This window comes from Saccostrea echinata, unplaced genomic scaffold (genome assembly GCF_033153115.1).
Source record: "Saccostrea echinata isolate AGI-Se365-2 ecotype Australia unplaced genomic scaffold, CSIRO_AGI_Sech_v1 ptg000027l, whole genome shotgun sequence".
Taxonomy (NCBI): Eukaryota; Metazoa; Mollusca; class Bivalvia; order Ostreida; family Ostreidae; genus Saccostrea; species Saccostrea echinata.
The window spans coordinates 3,082,928-3,102,519 of NW_026889776.1; positions in this window are offsets into that span (position 1 = coordinate 3,082,928).

Here is a 19,592-nt window from a genome sequence, read left to right on the forward strand (position 1 = left end):
ACTGAACCAATTTCAACCAAATTGGGCATATAGTATCTATGGGTGAAGGGGAGTAAAAATTTTGAAATTCATGGCCCCTGCCCCCCTGGGGTCTGAGGGGTGGGGCTAAAACCATCAAAATTAATGCAATCTTAAAAAATCTTCTTCTTTACTCCTGGACATCAAGCAGTCAAACTGTTGGCATGATTGTAATAAGCATTAAGCGCTCTACCAAAATTGCGAAATTCATGGCCCAGGATCAGGGCTTCTGGCGCTAGGGTGGGGCTCTAATGATTATATAGTGAAAATGCATTAATTCTTTAAAAATCTTCTCTGCTCCTGGGTATTTAGCCGACGAAGTAAGTACATAGTTATGATGAGCAAGAGTGCCTCTTCCAATATTGTGAATTTCTTGGCCCATGGGTCAGGGGTTCTGGTGTTAGAGCGGGGCTCTAATGATTATATAGTGAAAATGCATTAATTCTTTAAAAATCTTCTCCTCTGCTCCTGGCTATTTAGCCGATAACCTAAGTACACAGTTATGATGAGGTAGAGTGCCTCTTCCAAAATTGTGAATTTCATGGCCCCAGGGTCAGGGGTTCAGGTGTAAGGGCGGGGCTCTATTGATTATATATAGTGAAAATGCATTAATTCTTTGAAAATCTTCTCTGCTCCTGGGTATTAAATAAAGTAACTAAGTACATAGTTATGATGAGCAAGAATGCCTCTTCCAAAATTGCGAATTTCATGGCCCCAGATTCAGGGGTTCTGGTGTTAGGGCAGGGCTTTATTGATTATATAGTGAAAATGCATTAACTCTTTGAAAATCTTCTCTTCTTTTAAATAAAGTAACTAAGTATACAGTTATGATGAGCAAGAGAGCCTATTCTAAAATTCTGAATTTCATGGCTACTGGGTCAGGGGTTCAGGTGTTAGGGCGGGGCTCTAATAATTATATAGTGAAAATGCATTAATTCTTTAAAAAACTTCTCTGCTCCTGGGTATTTAGAGGATATCTTAAGTACACAGTTATGATGAGGAAGAGTGCCTCTTCCAAAATTGTGAATTTCATGGCCCCAGGGTCAGGGGTTCTGGTTTTAGGGCGGGGCTCTATTGATTATATAGTGAAAATGCATTAATTCTTTGAAAATCTTCTCTGCTCCTGGGTATTAAATAAAGTAACTAAGTACATAGTTATGATGAGCAAGAGTGCCTCTTCCAAAATTGTGAATTTCATGGCCCCAGGGTCAGGGGTTCTGGTGTTAGGGCAGGGCTTTATTGATTAATTCTTTGAAAATCTTCTTCTCTCCTGGATATTAAATTGCCTAAGTACATAGTTATGATGAGCATGGCTGCCTCCTCAAAATTGTGAATTTTGTGGCCCCTGTGTGAAGGGTTTTTGTGATAGGGCGGGGCTCTATTGATTATATATGGAAAATGCATAAATTCTTTCAAAATATTCTTCTTTTCTCCAGGGTATTATTCAAACAAAGGAAGTGCATGGTTATGATAAGAAAGAATGCCTCTTCCAAAATTGTGAAATTCATGGTTCCTGGGTCAGAGGTTCAGGTGAAAAGGGGGGGGGGGCTCTTTTGACTATATAGTGAAAATGCATAATTTCTTTCAATTTTTTTTTCTACTGCTGGTAATAAAGCAAAGAAACAAGTGTATAGTTATGATGAGCAAGGTGCTTCTTCCAGAATTGTGATTTAATGACCCCTGAGTAAGATGTTCTGGTGTAGGGGGGGGGGGCTTTATTTATTTAATAATATAGTGAAAATGCATTTCTTTGAAAATCTTCTATGCTTCTGGGCATATTCGAGGCAAACAGAGTAAAATTTGAATATGCAAGGGTATTTTTACCAGAATTTTGAACACCTGGATTATTTAGTCAAGTGTTCTGGTCCTGGCCAGGGCTCTATGAACTTGTATTCCGCTAAGCAAAGTTTTTCCCCTTTGCCATTTACCTTTGATAATTAATCACTGTAAAAAATGTATTTTAAAGGTTAATAGAATAAGAGAATTATGCAAGAATATTTTTTGTATAATACAAAAAGTACTTTCATACTTTTAATGATCAGGTAGACTTGGAAATAATAGATGAATAAAGGAGAGGCAAAAATAACTTATCTTTTTAATGTTCTTCAAAGGCCAAGAGAGACCAATGTGAGAAGTAATAATATGGAGGTTAAAAATAGACATTTTGTTAATAGTCTGCATGGTAATTGTGATAAATGGGGGACAGATAGATTCTATACCAATTATTTTGTTGATGCTTATCATACTATTTTTCTTGCTTTTGGGCAACAAAGCTTCATTTATCAGTTTATGGATCGTCTAAATTGTTGTATCGTACTCAGGTGACCGTTAAGGCCCTTCGGCCTCTTGTTATTTTGACATGATACCATATTTTTCAGTGTAATTGTGTTTAGGGATGTCAAAATAGTCAATAATTAATATTCGAATATTCGATAACAGTATTCGAATATATTCGAATATTCGATAAAAATTGATATCATTTAACAATAAATAAGTTCTGATATACGCATTGCCCTGCCCATAGTACACACTTTGCTTCAGTGTTTGAAAGTTAAATCTAGACTTGTTTAATTAGGGAGACACTGTACAATATATATATTTAATATTTGATGTTAATATGTTGACTGTTAAAACAGTCAAAGCACAAAAAATGGAAGTTTAATTGAAGCTCCAATACACTTGATGAATCGATCGTCTAAGCAAGCAACAAGAAAGATAACTATTAGAGACGTAACACCTGTTTGAAACGGCGTATTGATCATAATTAGGCCTAGGCCATTCTCTTAACTAGCTTTCCAATCTAATGACTATAATTATATTAGATTGCAAACGACAATTACGAGATAAACAAATAAACTATAGATCTATTATGAAATTGAACCCTTTAATCACAACAATACGGACTTGCTATATATGCAACCCTTCTCCAGATACTATACTTGGTGGCAAATATATTGGAAATCGCAGCTGTAATTTTTTCCGATTGTCCTGGACCCATTTTCTTCGGCGAGCACATGAAAGTTCCCATGGTAGGCTGAGAAAATGAGCTGGAAGAGCTGTTATGTAATTCCTGATTTTGACAACTTGGGTGTTTATTTTTTAGATGATTCAACATGTTCGAAGTAGTTCCACAATAATTCAAAGTTGTTTCGCACAACGAACACTGAACTGAATCTCCATTATTTTCCTTCTTGAAAAACCGCCAGAAATTTGACTTGGGAGGCATGACTGATCTTATAAAACACCGAACTCAAAATGAAAAGATTCACTATACTAAGAACGTAGTGAATAATACTCATGAAACAATTTAAACCGGAGGATCTAAATTAATAGCAAGTAAATAAGATAGATAACCCCTGTACCTTTACCTTGAAATTCTCCAGAGTTACCTCTCTTTTTTATTCATATTGTGATATAGCCGAATATTCGAATCTTAATTTCATATTCGAATATCAACTCATCGAATGAATATTCGAATATTCGTTGACATCCCTAATTGTGTTATTTCTCCTACATTCTTTAAATAAAAGTATTTTATTTTCAAGGTTAAAGATTTTGTGTAGCAGAGCTTGCATCCTTGGGTTTTTGATTTTAAAACACAATAATTTTTTTTTACCGTTTTCATCTTTATGTAAAATGACGGACGAAAGTAGACCCTTGTCATATATTGAGATTCTCTAACTCTGTGCTGTTAGATTTGCAAGTTTATACATTTTCTCATATATATTTTTTCAGCATAAACCAAAAAAGTTTATTTATAAAATATAAGATAAATAACAGTAATCAAGCTCAAAAATGCCATTGATACAACACAAATTGTGAGAAAAGCAAGCACGGGCCTCCAAAAACATCAGAGGTGGACTCCGGCGCCATGTAGAAGCGAACACCTCCTGTCAAACGGACACACCTGCTGTATGCTCCTTATCATGATCGGGTAAACGGAAAAATCTCGCAACAAATTCTGCTATTCTCCAACAAGTATCTAAGCTGCAGTAGATCGCAGAAATCTTACATTTCCGTTAAATAAAGTTACATTGCAATAGATACTGTAGAAAAGAAATAAATATCTTTAATAAGCAAAAAAAAAAGAAAAAACTATAAAAAACTATAGAGTGTTTTATTTTTGTTTAAATTAGTCCTCAGATTTTATTGTGAAAAAGGTCACTGATTGATTCCTCTTTCTCATCTTGTAGTCCTTTCAGTTGTCGCAAACACGCTGTTGGTTTGAATAAATGTGCTTTTTTATATAACTGAGGAAAAACGTTAACCAATCTGTTTGCTAAACTGTTTACAGCTGAAAATCTATACATGTATACACTAGATGTCAGTTGAATAGAACGGAATACATACTTTTCAACAGGTTGGACCCACTTTTGTGCTATAATATCCCAAAAGGGATATAAAGTTATAGTATAACAACATAAAATGAGAAAAAGATATCTGCATTGAAATACAGGAAAAACTTTTTGTAAACACGTTTTTCTGTATCCCAACTTTTGAAGACATTGATCCCACAGAAAGACCAAAACTTCTTTGGGATCAATCTCAAGAACTGTTGAGTCATAGAAAAACTTGCTTGCTTAAAGCTGTTGCATTCAATGTACATGTATATTCATGCTGAGTCAGCTTTTCGTAAATTCTACGGTCATTATATAATGAACTTGTTTGTAAATACAACGTATCGTTGAGTCGTATTTTGTCTGACATCTTTGATACCATTTGTAAGTGGTTTTTCTACTAAATTTGACTACGGAGTACTCCGTATACCTGATCAATACATAGTCTCACGGCTGGTATGACCTGTCAACAGAGGATGCTTATTCCTCCTAGGCACCTGATCCCTGGTGTTTCCAGCGGTCTGGTTGTTTCCCTGTTTACGAATCGTTTTAATTACTGGATTTATGAGATTGGTCACTGTTGGGCATCTACATAATTTACATTAAAAAGTTTGTACATATTTTTGCACTATAGATATACACATGTATCTTGTTAATATTTGGGAAATATTAACCTTAACGGGCTATCACAGTGTATATCCTAACCTGTTCAATGCAATTTTAAGACAAATCACACAAACACATATACCATTTAACAAAGAACATCAAACAACCTGGATATATTTGGGATGCATAAAAATCACAGAGAGAAGTGAAAGGTGTTCACTCTGTTCACATAATGTGAATCTGAAGTAATCAGTTCAATTAAACTGCAGACACATGCGTACCGAAATTACTTGATAAAACAGTTAGTATTTAATGATAGCAATAACATTTATTCATGTGCACATTACATTACATTGAATACTAAGAAAAAAAAACATTGAACCAAAAATAGCTTATAGTAATAGGATCGGCACATAAATATTTAGGCGTACCTGACGATTTAGAAGTGTCTGACTAATAAAAGTTACTTTCAAGAAGCTGCAGTATCTTTACATATATTGTGATTGCCTTCCCCATAGGATCTTTCTGACACAATAAATATTTAGAATGTTTGGCCAGAAGTATCTGTCCAAAACATATCAATAGTATTCAGAAGTATCTGTTCTACACAATGCCTTTATCTCCCATTAGAGCTACATTTCATTACTCCCATTAGCTGACTTTTTCTTTTGATTTCTTCAAAATGTACTATCCCTAGCGAGCATTTGACTGGTTACTGAGATCCATGACGCATTTGATTGCCGTGATCTGCAAAGTAATCACGTACAAAAACTTTGAAGAAATTCAGTTTTGCAAAGGGGAAAAAAGTTCCATAATGTGCTTGTTAGTCATTTTTTACTCCTTATTTTTTTCCAGCGGTCATTACGTTGGTACAGTGAATAAAGACACGTTGATGCATAAAAATGCCACGTGCAAGTATTTTTTGAATTCGCAGTTATTTCACTAACACAAGTTTTTGGAACCTTTATGTATTCAATATTTAGTTGTTATATTGTTCATTTTTGATGCTGAATCATTAGTCATGTTGTAAGAGGCAAATTTCAAATTGTACTCTCGTGTCAGCTTGTCGCAGTATGCCTTATTCCAAAACATGAATAGTAGTTTCAGATGATAACGGGGTTCCATCATCCTCCAAATATAAAACACTGGATTCATTGCACTATTCAGGCATAATAACATTCCGCATAATGAGTGGGCAGTTTTCCCAAATGTTGTACTGTAATCCAGGATGGGAAATGTCAGGGTTACATAGAAAGGTGTAGCAATGACCAAAAAACTAACCGTTATGACTGAAACTTTCTTGGCGACTCGAGATTGTTCGTTTGTGATTCCAAAGGTGGCGGATGATATTTCCCCAGTCTTTCGCGTGATTTTACGTATACGATGTAACAAGAAAATGTACATGACAATATTGGAGAATATGGTGATCAAAAGAAGATTCTTGGTGCTTTGGCTGACAATGTTCTTCTTCATATCGTACATAAATGTCCATCCAATTTTATACGGGTCATCTTCGCTGTAAAACATAAAGTATGAAGTGATTAGTCCGATAAACCAAAAAATCACGCAAAGCCAGACCAACCGTGTTTTCGTTACGTACTTATAATACTTCATACCTAATACGAAGACAAAACAGCGGTCAAGGTTGTACGTTGTTACAGTTAATAAAGACACGTTTATGAATAAAAATGCCAGGTATTTTTTGAATTCGCAGTTATTTCCATATTGGTAGACGGAAAGAGGAAAACACAAAATAGCGCCCGTGGAGATATCTGAAATCCCCAAATTCATCGACAGAACCTTGACTTGAAAGTTTAGTCTTTTACACCGATATAAAATTACCATTGCCACCAGGTTTTCAAAAACAATTGTTGCTCCAACGGAGATAAGCATGCCGTCCGTAAGTATTGGCTGTGACACATTTACTTTCTCTAGGGTTGAATTTTCATTCTGCTCCATTGCTCTAAATTGTCTCTAGAAGAGATTTTTTAATTTCTTATATCGTTTGTTACATATTACTTAATTTCTTCGATTACAATTTCCCTGATTACGAGCTGTGTTTTCTTTACAGTATTAACCTTTATATTTCAACAGCATTATTTATCACATGATTTTAATTGACAAATGGGGAGCCGTGGAAGACGGAAAACTGAAGCTATTGTGATCAATTTCTTCTCAAATTGAACATTTAGTTCATCCTACAATTCCAAATGCATATTGCAATTGAACACGATATTAATTTTCTTATTGGCATTGTGAATATTAATTTAAATTTCCAAAAAGTTGCTTGTGTACCTAAATACTTCGTTTGGATGAAAAATAAAATCTTTGTTTGATAAACATAGCTAAAGTGATTAAATTATGACTTGAAGAGAACATGTTCGATTGTTTAACATCCCTTCCAAAATTTTTCACTCAAATTGAGACAAACACCACTTGCCGGTGGAGGACTGCAAATTTGGACTTGTACTCGGTTCTTACAGCCTTTGAGCAGTGAGGAGTCTGCCAGCATCTACTGCAACACTATATATATATATATATATATATATATATATATATATATATATATATATGACATCACCACAGTACACCAGACTGATCATGACCGGACGTGCCTCGCCGTGGCCCGGATTCATTTCATATCTATAAGTTTTCAACATCAAGATTCAAAACGTAAAAATGTTAATAAATAGGGTTTCGTAGCGTAGTTGTAGTGCATGGTGTTTTAGTTTTTGTTTGTTTTGCTCTTTCATGACTTTTTAAACTTTTAAAACCTTTTCTATGTCCTGAAGAAGAAACGGGAAGACCCGAAAATTTGACAATTTTCAATTGTTCGTGTCGTTGGTCATTTTTAGTGCTCTCGCTCTCTCTCTCTCTCTCTCTCTCTCTCTATATATATATATATATATATATATCATTGGTGAAAGTAACACCAATGACAATGATATAAAATGATCTGGTATCTTTAATTGACCCTGGATAATGTAAAAGTCCTGTCCACAATGTAATAAATTCACCCAAAGAACACCTTTCGTAAAAGAGTTTAATGAACATCTAAAATTGTTTTGAAATAACAATGAAAACACCACTGACAAAAAAAAAGTTTGTACTAGTCACCTTTCTTTGCTTCAGAAGTCCATCAATATCTTGTGACCATGAATATCAAGGAACAGTTTCTGTTGTTTTTAGTGAGAAGTGATGTAATATGACTCAGGACTGCTTATATTCTCTTATCAGGATTGATAACTCTTTTGTAGCAAAAACAAAAATACGAGGGTTGTCCGGCAAAATCGTGGACAAAGCGATTTTCTCGAAAAATAATATGCGCACTAAGCTGAAATTTTCAGCAAATGTTTATTCATCATATTAGGAGCATCTTAATTTTTTTGATAAAATATAGACAAAAATAAGGATTTTATTATGCTTGAATGTACACAGGGTACGGTCCTACGGCGCACGATCAAAAAAACCAGAGTTTTATTAGCGAATACACGAATATTATTTTGAAATAAAAGTATTAAAAAGATAAGGTTGGGGTAAAAATTATCCTATTTTTATTCCAGTAGCTCTTATTTCGTCTTTTGTAAAATATCAAGGCATTTGCTTAATTTTCGGCAGTTTCCCTAGCATTTGAAATGGGAAAGTGGTAAACTCAACACACGAAAAATGGCGACGTTTGGTGACGTTACGGCGCACAGGAGAGCAGTTCAGTTAGATTTAGATGTAGTAATGACGTCCTAAGAAACTTTAAATGACTACAGACGAAAAAAAATATAAAAATATCTCTAGGTCTTTAGTATACAAGTGAAATGGGAGTTTTCTAAGAGGAAGCTTTAAGATCGGGTCCCCGGGTAGAACAAAACATACGGACAAATAGCTACTGGCAATATAGCAAAAGACGATGTCACTGTAGACCGTCGATATAAGATAGCCTATTTAGTTGAATGATAGTGAGAGTACTGTCCATAACTTACTAATAATCTTCAGAGAGTCCTATGTGTGGGCGAGATTGGTTCCTCGACTGTTATGGAGGAATAAAGGGAAATTAATGAAATCCCCGAATTTGAGTGGGGCTTATCCAACTTTTATTTAGCAAAGAGGAAAAGTGACGCTGCTTTAGACACTTTGACGTTATCATCTGTGCGCCGTAAGGCGATACCACACATAACAGAAAGTCTCATATTTTGTTTATTTGAGCAGATATCTATTTGAAATTTGCTATGTATATTGATGAAAAATGTACTAAAAAGTAGTGAAAGTTTTAGAACGCAGTGATGATTATTTTTCAATCTTAGACAACTTGTCCACGATTTTACCGGACAACCCTCGTAGTAACACCAATGACACAGCTTTCTTGTACAGTCATATTTCATGCTGTCTCTGTTTAATGGAACATGGGGCTCATATTTTTTATTCGTAGACATGTTCTTTTTAACATATATTTTATGCATACATGTTTTTTAGACTAAAAATCAAACCATTTTTGGCATATTTATCCTTATTTGAAGAGAAAAATTCCATTGACAGTATAAAGTTGGCCGATTGGTGTGATAAAAATCATCCATTGACTTGAAAGAAATTAATTATTTGGAAATTTCTGTTAGTCATAGAAGGTATAGTAAAGTAATGTAAAGTAACAATCTAAAATGGAGAGAAAATAAAAAAAAAAATAGGATTTTACAAGGAAGTGACACTTAGCTGCTTTTTTTATAATGACCCATAGATGTATTTTTATGTGGTTGTAAATTAATATTGTATATTACAGCATTGAGAAAGTAATATATAAATGCGATCTTGTAACGAACGCACCTAACCTAACATATTTGTTATTGTTATTCAAATTAGTCACGAAAAGATTTATTTTCGGAGGAGTTTACGAGGGAGAATATAATTAGTCTCACATACGGTGATAGACAGCGATAGACAAGTGTTACTTTCATTAGCATTACTTCCTAAAGCTTAACACTAATGATAGGTATGGTTACACCATTGACAAAACAAGTACTTTGGAGGCAAAATGTATTCTTCTTATGTAGAAAATTTATTTAATTTGTATTCTACTATGCCACCCAACTCATGGTGTTTGAAAGCAAGTTGAATTATTTTTCAATTGATCATTTTTCCACTTAGAGACTATTTTCAGTACATGGTTACGCCAATGACAATCATTTTTTTTATGCTCATAAAATATATCTTCCCTTTTGATTAATGCACAGAACATGAATGAATGTCAGAGTTTATCACATGAGTAAAGTAAAATTAGTCAAGTTTAACTTCGTTTTCTTTAATCTCTCTACGAATATTTACCTTTTAATAGTAACACCAATGAATAGTGAAGTAACACCGGTGACAAGAGATTTTGATTATAATACATTTTATCTACTATTTCTTTAATGAAGACTATGGAATTTAAAACATTACATCAGACACAATTGAGACCCTTTTACCCTATCGACATTTTTTTTCTTCAAACCAATGATAAACTAACACTGCATTTCTTTCAGCTTTCACCACGCATTTGTATACATTATATGTATGGGGTTTAATTAAAGAAAAGTATAAGAGAAAGGGTTAAAGTTTGAAATAGGGGGTTTCTGCTTTATATTTATTTAAGGTAATCTACATAACTCACTTATTCTTTAAATGTTTAAATGACAGTACACCTCTTGCAGCTATGCATTATTCTATGGTAACAATAGGGTAAGTCAAGTCAGTGGTGTTACCAGTTTTCTTTTTGTTATAAGAACATTTAAAGTACGAAATCTCAGGAAATGATTTTATTTTTTTTTTGTATAATAGTCATACAGTGTATTCTACTTTTCACGTTAAGTTTTATATTATGATATGTTTAAATGCTATTGGTTAAGTGTTAAGTCATCGGTACTACTAATTTCGGTCATTGGTCAATGGTGTTACAGTGTATTCTACTTTTCACGTTAAGTTTTATATTATAATATATTTAAATTCTAACTGTTAAGTGTTAACTCACAGGTATTACTAATTTCGGTCATTGGTGTTACAGCTGAGTCAGTGGAGTTACCAACCAAAAAATGGTTATTTATGACTTTTAATAGGTTTAAATGTAAGACATAACCTTGCATTGCCTAGTTTTACTTCTTAAAAAAATCATAAAATATGTTATTTTGAGTTTTACACACATGACACCATATTTACAGCATAGTTTAGCCTGCGTCTAATAATTTATGTCTAATGAATGTCCAAAGCTGACTGAAAACTTAATTTTCACCACTGGATAATAATACTTTTGGACTTGTCATTCAAAACGTAAAAATGTTAATAAATAGGGTTTAGTAGCGTAGTTGAAGTGCTAGGTGTTTTTGTTTTTGAAAGTTTTGCTCTTTCATGACTTCTTAAACTTTCCTATGTCCGGAGAAAGAGACGGGGCGTCCCGAAAATTTGACAATTTCTATTGTTCGTGTCGTTGGTCATTTTCAGTGTTATATATATATATATATATATATATATATATATATATATATATATATATATATATATATATATATATATATATATAATATTTAAATTCAACGTTTTATTTGCATTGCGCGAGGTATCATGGTTACGTCTTACTTCGGAGCGATCGAGAAATTGGAGAGAACAAGCAAATTCAAAGAATTATGATTCTCCGCTTTCGGTGTCTTAGTGGGTGAGTTGCCATTATTTATAGCATATTGTGTCAAATATGATAACCCTATCACATGTCATTCAAAAGTAATCACTAAAGGTAACTTTTTTGAAAATTAGGTCAAACATAGAGGTCAAGGTCAAGGGGTCATAAATCATAGAATGTTCCGAAACATCTTGTCACAGGTAATGCACATATCAAATAGGAAAGCCTTATCTTTTCTCACTCAAAAGTTATAAGCAAAGATAATTTTTTGGAAAAGTAGGTCAAACTTCATGGTCAAGGTCATAGTATATTTATAAAGGTCTTGTCACAGGTAGTATACATGTGCAGTATGAAAGCTCTATCTTTTCTCTTTCAAAAGTTATGACCAATTTAAAGTGATGTTAATTTTTTTGAAAAGTAGGTCAAATTTCAAGGTCACGGGGTCAAACATCATAGCATATTTGGAAAGGTCTTGTCACAGGTAATATACATGTGAAATATGAAAGCCCTATCTTTTCTCATTCAAAAGTTATGACTAAGGTTAAAGTTTTTGTGACAGATGGAAAGCCGGACAGACGAATGAGATTTAATGTTCCCTCGCTTTCGCGAAAGCAAGGGACAACAATGAGGCAAACAAGCAAAAGATAAGATGCATTAATATCTAAAGTTATTATACCTTAGGTTAGGTTTTCAATACTTTCCTTTCATTGTCCTCGAGCTTTTAAAAATTAGCTCTCAGAAGAAGTCATATTCCAGATAAAAGAGTAATTTCTTAAAGATATTTCTTTCAATCAATCTTGAATCTTTGATTCACTCCGAAATTCTAATACATGTAGTCTCTAATAAAGCCACGAGTACTGTCAGAATGTCGATGCAGATCAAAGATCGGATTCTAAAGGGAATGATTTTCAATGCGCTGTGAAAAAAAACCCTCTGAAGTCCCTTTCAAATGCTCAAGTTAAATGAGCTGTTTTGATTAAATTATGTCCATTGTCTATTTTTTTTTTAAATTTATTTACCTTTTTTAAGTTTTATACAATCGAATTCTCAAGACCCTCTTAGCCATGCAAATTTTGAAAGAAAGCTTCTTTTAGTACATAATTCAAATGTATTTCAACGAAGGCCTTTCCATTCTTAGAAATTACACAAAAAAGACAAACAGGGATGCCATTTAAAATTCTTGAGGTATGAACATTTGGTCTGGAAGTCAAGACAATGTAAAGCCTTACTTATATCGTGTCGTATCGTATTGATAAGCCAATGACTTAATGTGCCATCAATAATCATTAATTTTATTGTCCACAGAGTCTGAAACATCTGTTTCATATTTGGACGTTAATGGTAATCGAACAACCGAGCTTTATGATAAACGTGATGACTTTAACTTTGCAATCGTCGACTTCCTTACTTATGCAGCAATATACCTTCATCACCTGCATACGAGGTTTATATCACTCAGTTGATTCGATACATTAGAGCTTGGTCTACGTATGAACAATTTCTAAAACAAGGTAAATTACTGACAAACAAGTTGATGAAATAAGAATATCAGCAGTTTCGTTTAAAGTCGTCATTTCGTAAGTTCTATGGTCGATACATTGACATTGTCAGCAAATACAATTTGTCATTTAGTCACTTGCTGACTGACGTTTTTCATGCTAATTGTTAGGCCATTATTTACACACTGAATTGCCGACGGATTTTCCGTTATTTCCCGATCATGACAAGGAGCACACGGCGGATGTCACCGGTCGGCATGGATGCTCACTCCTCCATGGCACCTGATCCCACCTCTGATGTTTAAGAGGTCCGTGTTTGCTCTTCTCCAAAATTTGTATTGTTTAATGGATTTTTTGAGCTTGAATACTGTTCGTTATCCCCATATATTTCATTTTACTTGAATATAAGTATTCTAACGTGGATGCAGGTTACAGAAGTATTACTTCACGTTGATTTCAGATAAATGAATGAATTTTCGTCTATTTAAGTCTACGAAAAACAATAATGCTTATTACTGATATTTACATGCCCATGTATTATTAATCCCCCCCCCCAAAAAAAAAAAAGAAAAGAAAAAAGAAACTCGATCTGGGGGAATCAATCTCGCTATTCAATTCGTATTGGTATTAAATGTACGTGAATCTCTTGTCATGTTACATTTAATTTATTAGTACACTTAATGCCAGTGACGAAGTTGTCAATATCGTAGGTGTTAGTATATGACAGTTTGGTAGATGTTTTTCCTTCTATTGGTCACACTATACACATGTGTGAACTTACTGATTTCATTTCACAAAATAAACAATTGTATAAATATCCAGGCAGGAAGCATTTTCAAATGTGTTTGGGAGGGGGGGGGGTACATAATATTCTTGACAAGCCCCCAAAAAGTTAAGCAGGGAGTATTTATAATAATTCTTATGTATGTTATCAGTATAAAACAGTTCAGACTCACCCCGACCTCCCTTCGTTCCTTTCAGAAAAAAAACAAACTTAAAAAAAATACTCCTACACAAGACAATATATTACAAATTATCATTCTTATGTACAATAAACATAATAAATTTATAATTAATTTTTTTTGCGACACCTACTTGTATATCAGGCCTGTAGAACGCGGGGGGGGGGGGGGTAATTTGTAAGGTTATTGTTTTTATACTAAATTTGACTACGGAGTACTCCGTATACCTGATCAATACATAGTCTCACGACGGATGTGAACAGTCAACAGTGCATGCTATCTTCTCCTAGGTACCTGATCCCACCTGTGATGTTTCCAGTGTTCGGTTTTTTCCTGTTTACGATTCGTTTTGTTTACTGGATTTATGACATTGATCACTGTTCGTTATCTTCATAATTTACATTACAAAATTTATAGCTAAATATATTTTTGCACTAGAGATTTACACATGTATCTTTTTAATATTTGGGAAATATTAACCATATTGGGCTTTTACATTGAATATCCCAACATGTTCAATTCAATTCTAAAACAACCCTCGGAATGAATATCACTCAAACACATACACCATTTAAAGATATACAAGCTATAACTTGCGTCAGTAAAAAATAAAGTTGGAAATTTATTTATTTTGTTTACATAATAAAGTTACGAAAATATTGTAAATTACACAATTGAAAATGAACGCGTTATAAAGATCTCAAATTATAATTATTTATTTTCCTCCTAGGAAAGTAATGCCTCTATTTAAATTCATGCGTCATGTGACACCGTCGCTACTTTTAGATTGATAAACAAAAACGTCGTCAAGAAAACGAGGTAGGCCGTTTGGTATACAAATAACTTTTGACATTGATGGCACACATCTAATGCTTAAAGACACTTATCTTTTAAAACAACCAGTATTAACCATCTACTCTGTAATGACAGATATTAACCTTTTAAATCGTAGTCAAAATGCAAAGTACCTCATCGTCTATGATTGCCCGCGGACATGCGTGTCTATATACTGTTTACGCACTTCCTTCATCAATATTCATGAAAAGGCTGAATTCTTAATTGCAGATCTTGCTTAACTGTTATGTAATTACAACGACTTATTTAGTAAAACTTTGCGGATAGTAATTATTTTTATTACACGTCATGTTTCTCAAATCATTTTATCATTTTGTTTCACATCGCGTTTATATAGCGTCTACATCTTTAACACAGAACATCCAAACATCTGGATAATTATATTTGGGATGCATAAAATTGCAAAAGAAAAAAAGAAGAAAATCACAGAGAGATGAAAGGTGTTCACTCTGCTCACTGAAACGTGACGCCCCCCATGATGGAACTTACAAGTCACCCCTACTACTGTTATTATGATTTAAATTCAAGACACGTGGTGTGGGTTAACCCATTCAAAGGTTATAGGGTAGAACCTGTTTTATAAATAAAAGTGGCAGTAAACAGGAAATTGCTTTAAAAACATATCCTATGAAAATGTGTTTCTTTTAAAAACATGTCCTATGAAAAATGTGTTTCCGAACCTTAATTTCTGAAAGATTTTCATGATATTAAACAGAAAAGAATTGGTAGATTAAAAATCACAATCTACTTAATCTTCGCTTATGTGATAATTTACGTGGAAAATTGGAGATTATTAGTGACAATTTATCCAAAATCGCTGGTAGAAAAAAAAATGTGTAATATGTCTTCTACACTGACAAACCTTTGTTTACCTTATATGGTATTGTTATTAATGCACATAGAGGATCTTACCACAAACAATTGACCAATCGTTGAATGAATAGCAACGTTTACTGGACAACTACATGTTTATATTTAACTTCCAACACGTGGTTCAGGTCAATCAGTGGACTGCAAAAAACCAATTCGAAAAAAACTGTTTTATGAAAAAAAATACAAAGATTAGAAACTATAAAGATCCCACGGGATTTATAATTTTTTGTAACGTTGTTTTAGATAGAAAATGTATATAATAAATTTAGGCTGTGCCACGTTAAGAACACAAGCGCTTCAAGGATAAGGAAAACGAGCGGCATCCTTTAGGCATTTAAATGGACAACATTTTATTTTTACATTAAAATACCCGTGATCATATTTGTGTTTGGCCAGGGAATCCACCTGACAATTGTATTCACTGATAGTACAACAAAGGAATACAGACGCAAATCGCCTTACAGTATGGCTTTGAGAAACCTAGAATTCCATGTTTATTTAACAATAGAATTGTTTGTAATTGTGAGCATGGAAATAAAAATGGATAGATTGCTTTTCATCTATGAAATACACGGGAAAAAAATCTTTGTGCATTTCCGATCGCTTGTATATTTGTTTGTTTGTTTGTTTGTTTTTTGTTGTTGTTTTTTTCAAGCGTAACATTCTTGTAGTATCCGTAGTGACCCACAACGCAGTTCAATTCATTCAGCTGAAATTGTCAGTTCAAGCCATGCTGGTACCTCATTTGCTAATCTGACGCAATAAAATATAGTCCCAGTTCCCATGCAAGTATGTTTGTCCAAAAAGAATAACTGCAGAGTATACTGACATAAAGAATACTAATCTAAGTTTGAATTAATTCAAGAGAGATTGAAGTACATTTCTACAGATATTATACAGTGGTGAAAACTGAAACACAACATAACTTTTCTGTTTTACTATGTCTCCACGTGCTAGTCACTTCCTAGCCACATTTCCGTGAATAATTTACCTTATCTCGCTTTAGTCTCGCTAAATCTCACCAGAGCTACTGCGAACTCCTCGGGTTTTATAATTTGCAAAACATCGAAAAATAAAAGGTTCCGAACACATTAGTAGGGGTGCAAGTAATCATTAAGAATACTCTGTCGACGAAATCTGAGGTCATAAGTTCAATTAAACTGCAGACACATGCGTACTGAAATTACTTGACAAAACAATTGGCATTTTATGATAGCAATAACATTTATTCATGTACACATTACATTTACATTGAATGCTAAGGAAAAAAAACATTGCTCCAAAAATAGTTTATAGATATATGCTCAACACATGAATATTTAGAAGAACCTGACCATTTAGTTGTGTCTGACCAATAAAAGTTACTTTCAAGAAGCTGCAATATCTTTACATATATTGTTATTGCCTTCCCTAAAGAATCTTTCCGACACAATAAATATTTAGAATGTTCGGTCTGAAGTATCTGTCCAAAACATATCAGTAATAATCAGAAGTATCTCACTTACACAAAAGCCTTTACCTGAAAGTATTCCGCACATATACATACCAATGGTATAAGAAATTATCGGTTTGGATGCCGATTTCCAGACTTTTGATCTCGAGAACACTTTATTCCTACACACGTGTATATATATCTCTGTATAATTATTTGCACACAACATTTAGAAGTAACTGACTAGGAAAATCAGTATTTCTTTCTTTCTTTATAAATTGTTACTTGCTTTACAGTTTATCATGCAGTATACACAATATGATACAATCAGATACAGTACAGAGATGGATAATTTACAGGAGAACAATATGTACATACATAAATAATAGTGAAACAAAAAGAAGGAAAAATTACAATTATTGGATTACAAGATCACCTCTTCGCCTCATGCTATAACACTGTATAATAAATATATTTACCGAGGTTACACATATCCTTAAAGTTCTCAGTACTGAACAATTGCAATAATTTATACATGGATGGTTTTTAAAGAAATTTGCTTCGATAATCTGCATAAACAGGACATGCTATAGAAATTTATATTCATTCTCAACACAAGTATGCCACGAAAAAACATTTCATGTGGGCTTTAATAGCTACATTGTAATAGGTGTGAGGATAATCTTAACTTTGATATACATTTTTGAAACTTAGCCGGAATTGATTTTCTTAAATAATACTGTAGGTAAAACCCATCAAGTAGATATTTATAGAAAGAACATTTCTGCTAAATTTCAATTTTAGCAAATATTTCTTGTTTAACCTGATATGATCCAAGATCCTTTGTTTAATAAATTTTAAGGAAGCTGTATTAATTTGTTGTACACACGTGCACCAAACTTCACTACAACCAAGACCATTTAAGCATTTCTTCACCTGAAAAGCCCAGGTTTTTTTTTTTTTTTTTTTTTTTTTTTTTTTTTTTTTTTTTTTTGCATGAGATTCACTGTTAATGTAATTGTCTGGGTTCTTAATGTCACCTTTTTTGAAAATAGGCTCGATTACAGACGATGACCAACTGTATGTAATATACAGTTAAAAAGCAAGTGGAATGCTTTGACCTCCAGAAGTTCTAGGGTGATGATCAATATTTAAACGAAAAAAATTACCAACATCAACATTAAGCTTATCAGTAATTTTTGCAATACAATTATCCAGATCACTTTGAGTTGAAATTTCATTAAAGTTTACATGACTACAAATGTTGTCCAATGAATTAAAAAAAATCTTTACATAATTCACTATAGGTAGGATCCCATTTGAAAATACTACGTGTTTTATAAACATGCGCATCAGTGTTTTCAAACAATTTCAAAGCTAAAGAACATATGAGTTCAGTATGTAAAATTGCATTGTCTGAAAATGTATTGAAATTGCAAACAATTCAATAAATTTACTAATAAAATCAAACATATCAGTTGTGGTCAATATATAATCTATTGTGCGAAGTCCACGAGCACCATCAAAAGTAAAGTCATTGGAATGTCCACCATTATGCCGACTGTTCACAATACGCACAGCTGTGGCTTTACACAATGTCAATGATTTTTTTTGTTTCTTCAACATGTAAGAGAATCCGTAGCGAGCATTGACTGGGTAATGAGATTTGATTGGTTGCCATGATCTGCAAAGTAATCATGTACACAAACTTTGAAGAAATTCAGTTCTGCAAAGGCAGAAAAGAGGTTCCATAACGTGCTTTTTAGTAACCTTTTTTTTTCGCGAACTTTCGAATCTCCTTTATTTTTTTGTCAAGAGATTGGAAAGCTTCGGGACTTTTGATGATAAAAATGAAGGAACTCGAGTTGGAGGAAAACTGTTAACTCACTAACATGAGTTTTGGAACCTTTATGTATTCAATATTTAGTTGTTATATTGTTCGTTGAAGAATTAGTCATATTGTAAGAGGCAAATTTCAAATTGTACTCTCGTGTCAGTTTGTCGCAGTAGGCCTTATTCCAAAACATGAATAGTAGTTTCAGATGATAACGAGGTTCCGTCATCCTCCAGATATAAAACACTGGATTCATTGCACTGTTCAGGCATAATAACATTCCGCATAATGAGTGGGCAGTTTTCCCAAATGTTGTACTGTAATCCAGGATGGGAAATGTCAGGGTTACATAGAAAGGTGTAGCAATGACCAAAAAAGTAACCGTTATGACTAAAATTTTCTTGGCGATTCGAGATTGTTCGTTTGTGATTCCAGCGGTGGTGGATGATATTTCCCCAGTCTTTCGCGTGATTTTACGAATATGATGTAACAAGAAAATGTACATGACAATATTGGAGAATATGGTGACCAAAAGAAGATATTTG